The sequence below is a fragment of the Arabidopsis lyrata genome (genome assembly GCF_000004255.2).
Source record: "Arabidopsis lyrata subsp. lyrata unplaced genomic scaffold ARALYscaffold_1, whole genome shotgun sequence".
Classification (NCBI taxonomy): domain Eukaryota; kingdom Viridiplantae; phylum Streptophyta; class Magnoliopsida; order Brassicales; family Brassicaceae; genus Arabidopsis; species Arabidopsis lyrata.
The window spans coordinates 24,797,663-24,803,496 of NW_003302555.1; the positions used below are offsets into that span (position 1 = coordinate 24,797,663).

Consider the following 5,834-nt stretch of genomic DNA (forward strand, 5'->3'; position numbering starts at 1 on the left):
TTCTCTGATATTGCTGTGTCATTCTTCCTTTTGATTGAATTGGTTGCTAACGTGTGACCTGCATGAGTGTTATAAAAAAAAGAAACATATTAGTTAGTGATTGTTTGAGTTCGTAACCATATTGAAATTACTAAGACATAAAGGTAAAGTGAATTTACCTTACCAGAGGATACATAGCAAAGACTGACAATAGTAGTAGCCATTGGAAGAGAAGAAAGGTATGCTAATTATTTGTAAATGATTGTTTGCTATTGTGTTTGGTGATGGAGAATAAGGTTTAGATGTAAAGTATATATAGGGAAGTAAATTAGGTTTAGTTTGTACCTAGGCTAGTCTCGAAATTTTGAAACACACGCAAGATTTGTGGGATACAATCTTTGATATTATTGAGTTTATGGAATATGCTAGGATCAATATTTTATTTGGTAATTAATATTCCCCTTATATTTCGTTAATTTGACAGATATTTTAGGGCAAAATTACTTGAAGATTAAGGTGGACTGTTTTAAGAGAAGGAGATATCTTGGGAATATTGGCAATCTCGGAAAGCAATTCCGAAACACAAAAATAATTTTGGTGAAGAATATTTTGGTAGTTAAGTTTGAGATATTTTAGGAAGATTACAACCAATAAGATTATGTAATTAATATGGTTTTGCGAAATAATATTTTAGGAAAGCAATGTATAGTAACTAATTTTCTATTTTAATATTTCGTTGGGTTAAGTTTAGATTTGATAGGAATAATTAAGATTATGATGAAGATTATTTTGGTAGTAAAGTTTGGTGTAGAATATTTTGGTAGTTAAGTTTGAGATATTTTAGGAAGATTACAACCAATAAGATTATGTAATTAATATGGTTTTGCGAAATAAATTTTTGAAAAAACGTGGGTGTGATGGGCCAAATGTTGGGCCTCGTCGTTGTGGCAAAAACAAATATTGTTGAACAGAGATTTGAGCCAAATTATTGGGCCAAATTTGTACTATCCGAAATTGAAACCGGGTCACTCGTTTTTTAAAAAAAAACCACCCAACCAATGGCATTCTTTGTAAATACATTCCAACTCCAGGATTTATTTGCTAAAAGTCATCCAAAAATGTATATATAGATTCAAAATATTTGTCAAAACTCAAAAGATAGTAAACTTATACAATACATAAAAGTAGCAATTTAAAATAAAAATCCAATAAATAACCAGCGCATACCCTGCTTTTAATGATAAATAAGCAAATCCCACAAAAACAATATTCAAGAATAATAAAATAAAAATTGTATATATATATATATATATATATATATATATATATATATATACAAGAATAATAATAAATAAATGTATTTTCAATTTTGCAAAACTGTGTATCAATAATAATACCAATCTTTACATTGTACAACTCTGTTTTCTTTGCTTTACATTTATACCATCACTATCTAATAGAAACCAACTTTACCATTCCTTTATTGTAATCTCCATGTTTGAACAATGGCTTTTGTATTATTCATGTGATTGATGACACCTCAAATAATTATAATTTATAGTAATCTTGCATTTGGTAACCAATAAAAGCCTATATGTTTTTAAAAATTTAAAGTAATGCATTTGGGATGTAAAATGTTTTCTATATGTTTTAAAAAACGTAACAGCAAAACTCACACATTTGGGACATTTCTATGTAAATCATGTCGCTCCGTCTTTACTCTTTATTATCACGCTTCGCTATTTCAATGCCGTAGTATCCTACGATCTACATATACCTAAAATAACACAAGATATCCAAAAAAAAATACCCATACCAATATATCCTAGTTTTAACAAGAAAACTATCTTGAAACCAAAAATTCAAGAAATTTTTTTTGCAGTCAGATCTATATTACATGGTTCCTTGTAAAAAATGTCATGTACATAGTAGTGTGAGTGACGAGAAGATTCAAGATACAAAGACCTATTTACATCAAATGATTCCACATATACTCAGTTTCTCAAGTAAAGAGTCAAAAAGGGTCTAAGCAAAAACTTTAGGGCTTGACCAATTGTGTACGCTATGTGTTATGTTTCATCGAGCTTTGCCTCCACCCACAATTCTAATCATCCCCTGCAATAAGGACCCCCACAGGTTCATAACCATGCTCAAACGAAACATCTTATAAACTTGTGCAAATTCATGTCTTTTCTTTTTTGAACCTTTCTTTTGGCAGCAAGACTCTGGCTTTCCTTTTCTTTCTTTTCATGGCACCACTCTGGGAATTCCTTCTTATAAGTTTCCATCTCTCTAAACAAAGAGCTGCAATGGAGAAGCAGCGTAAAATGTGATTCAATTGTGATCTGAAATCCTGAGGCAAGCTTCAAAATTGCTTACTTTCTACAGAAAAGAATCATATTGGCCCGATAACAAGATGGTGCGGTGGCTCTGGCACCATGGCGGTGGCGGCCACGGTGAAGTATAGCTTGACCTTGTGTATGAAAGTACCTAAAAACTTCCTGCTTCAGTGAGAAATAGTTGTTGCCTTCATTACTTAACCATTTTGCAATCTACGAAATATTGGCATGTAATAGTACAAAAAAGCTCATCAAAAGGACTCACATACCTCTGGCTTTATATTTGTTTCCTTATGTTTCTGGCATCGTGTGCCTACGAAAGATATTTCCCCTCCCTCAAATTGTTTCCTCACACAAACATTAAATGTTATTTCTGAATCATCCACATGATAGCCTGCAGATATAATAGACAATTAATGCACCCGTTGAACACAGAATAGTAAAAATAAGCATCCATTGCACAAACAAATAGTCACTAGTGTTCTGTCCCGGACGATTTTCCCAGACAATAGTCATATAAGCATTTTAATCCATCATGTAACTATTCTGTTTCCTCTCTTCCTAAAAATGGACACATTCATATTTTTTCCAACTAAGAGTAACATAGAACACACTGCAAAAGAGACCATTCAATCACCAGAACTTTGATTAAAAGGTTTACAGAGAAAATCCTTATACTAAACCAGATTTATGTTTGCTATTAAAGAATTTAATTTGATTTTCTCTAAGCAGCTTAAGTATCACAGAATATTCTTCCACTCCAGGAAAGATTGTACGGTCCTATGAGAGCTTTCGCAGAATCGTTGCTGTAAAGTAATAGCATAAAATCAAAGGGACTCACCTAATGGAGCATCTCTATCTTCATCATTTTCAATAAAAAATCCATGGTAAGAGTCAAACATTGCTCCACACTCTTCAGGGAAGAATACTGCAAGACAACAGAGTGAAGTTTAGTGGTTATTAAAAAGGCTTAACCAATAAAAGTCTTTCTAATGCGTTTAAGTAATATATTTCCTTGCCTTTGCAAATAGGAAAGATAAAATCCTCCATGAGTTTCTTAGACATGATATCCAGGCCAAAGTAGTCGTCAAGTACAACACCGTGTTTACTCGTTTTGTTTGGTCTCCTGATCGGGAAATTTGTCTCATGAGCCCACTTTCTGACATTTTCTACCTGATGAATCAAACAGCAGCAAATGAATTATAAAACAAAGAGGTAAGATGATAAGTGGCAAGATGATAGGTTATTTACCTCTAGTATCAAATTCTCAAAGAAGTCAGGCTGAAACATTTGAAAGACAAGAACACCAGGAAACGGTTCAGAAATGATGCGTCTGAAGCTTTCCTCAGTGTTTTCGCTGACCGCGTTCCGGAAAGCGGGAAGCAGAAACAATTCGGGATCAAAATTACACCATCCCCTGTAGAGTGGCTGCAGAAAAGGAAACATTTCAAACTTTGCCATGAAGAATTTAAGAAAACAAAACAAAAGACGAGCAAAGGCATCTCACCTGATATTTTGCAATTATCCTCTGCCTATAGTTGTTGCGCCATTTAGCCTGGAACATTATATACACATGAAAATATTCTGAGAAAAAGCTAAAGATCATTCTCTGATTTGTATCAGAGTTTGGTGAACTTTTGCAATTTTAAAGAAACTAACAAGAATCACTATCGTAAGAACTTCAAAAGCAATTCCAATTTGAGAAGAGCATCCACAAGCTTAGCAAACCAACACCGAGGAGCTTGTTTTAAACCGTATAACGACTTGCGTAGACGACACACACGCGTATCACCAGGAGAAGAAAAACCTTGTGGAATTTTCATATAGACTTCTTCATGGAGATCACCATGGAGAAAAGCGTTGTGAACGTCCATTTGATGGACCTCATGATTTTTCTTGGAGGCATAATCGAGAAACATACGTACCGTCGTCATCTTGGCCACCGGACAAAATGTTTCCGTATAATCAATACCCTCTTTCTGATGATTACCGAGAACAACAAGTCTAGCTTTATGTCTTTCAAGAGTACCATCCGAACGAAGCTTGATTGTAAAAACCCACTTGCTGCCAAGAGCTTTCTTACCGGGTGGTAATTCTTCAAGATCCCACGTATGATTACGTTGCAAGGCATCAATCTCAGATCCCATAGCATTTTTCCAAACTTCGTATTTCATGGCCTCATTAAAAGAACGTGGTTCGGTGGTAGTAGAGAGAACCGCCAAGTAACTGCGATGCTTAGTAGAAAACTTATCATATGAGAGATAATCAGAAAGAGGATATAACGAACCTGAGGAAGGCTGAAGAGTGGATGACGAGGGAGGGAGAGAGGGTGAAGAAACTGAAGCTGAACCAACAACATAACCATCAAGGCGAACATTTGGTGTTTTCTTTCTCTTTCCCTGGCCAAGCTCTTCAACTATTGGCATTGTAGCCGTACTCGGAACATTAGGGACAACCGGATTCGTACCAGCTTCAGGAGCCGGTGGAGTAGTTGGCAAAACCGTGGAACATTCTTCACGACCTGTGCCATGGGACAAATCCGGAGCATCGACATCATCATGGGAAACAACTCCAACGATCGGAGGAGAAAGGTCATTGACAGCCGAGGGAGGAGATGTATTTGTAGTAGACAGCGGAAAAATATTTTCTTGAAATGTGACATCACGAGAAACAAAAAATATCTCTCGTTCCAAGTCATAGAGCTTCCATCCTTTCTTACCGTAAGGGTACCCTAAGAAAATACAACGTCGGCTTCTTGAAGCAAATTTATCTCCTCGGTGATCAATATTATGAGCATACGCAAGACAACCAAAAACCCGTAAATGTGTATAAGACGGAGCATGCCCATATAATTTTTCAAACGGTGTTAAACCATGAAGCAATGAAGACGGTGTACGGTTGATAAGGTACCCAGCAGTGAGTATGCATTCTCCCCAATGATCAAGCGGTAAGCTAGCTTGAAATCGCAAAGCTCTAGCAACATTCAAAATGTGACGATGTTTTCTTTCAACACGGCCATTCTGCTGCGGAGTATACACACAAGAAGTTTCATGAATAATACCTTCTTCCCGAAAGAACTTCGTGAGACACATGAACTCACTTCCATTATCACTTCGTATGGATCGTATTTTCTTGGAAAATTGGCGCTCGATTAATGCCAAAAATTCACGGATGTATCGAGAGACTTGCGTCTTGTCAAGAAGAAGATAGAGCCAGACCGCACGAGAGTGATCATCAACTATGGTCAAAAAATAACGTGAGCCACAAAATGCCGTAGTACGATACGGTCCCCATAAATCAACATGAATTAAATCAAAAATTGCTTTTGCATTATTAGAACTGTCGGAAAAAGACTGTCTAGTTTGCTTTGCTCGTAAACACACATCACAATTCTTAAAAAACTCACTACTAGTATTAGAAAGCCCACGAACATCAGGGATCATTCCAGTAACACGAGAAGACGGATGCCCAAGACGATTATGCCACAAAACCACATCATCTTTAACACTTGTTTGT

At 35.9% G+C, this 5,834-nt stretch overlaps 1 pseudogene; it reads right to left on the reverse strand.

Moving 5' to 3' along the window:
• Nucleotides 1-1,840: 1,840 nt before the first annotated feature.
• LOC9330190 lies at nucleotides 1,841-3,980 on the reverse strand (annotated as a pseudogene).
• Between the last annotated feature and the right edge of the window lie 1,854 nt (nucleotides 3,981-5,834).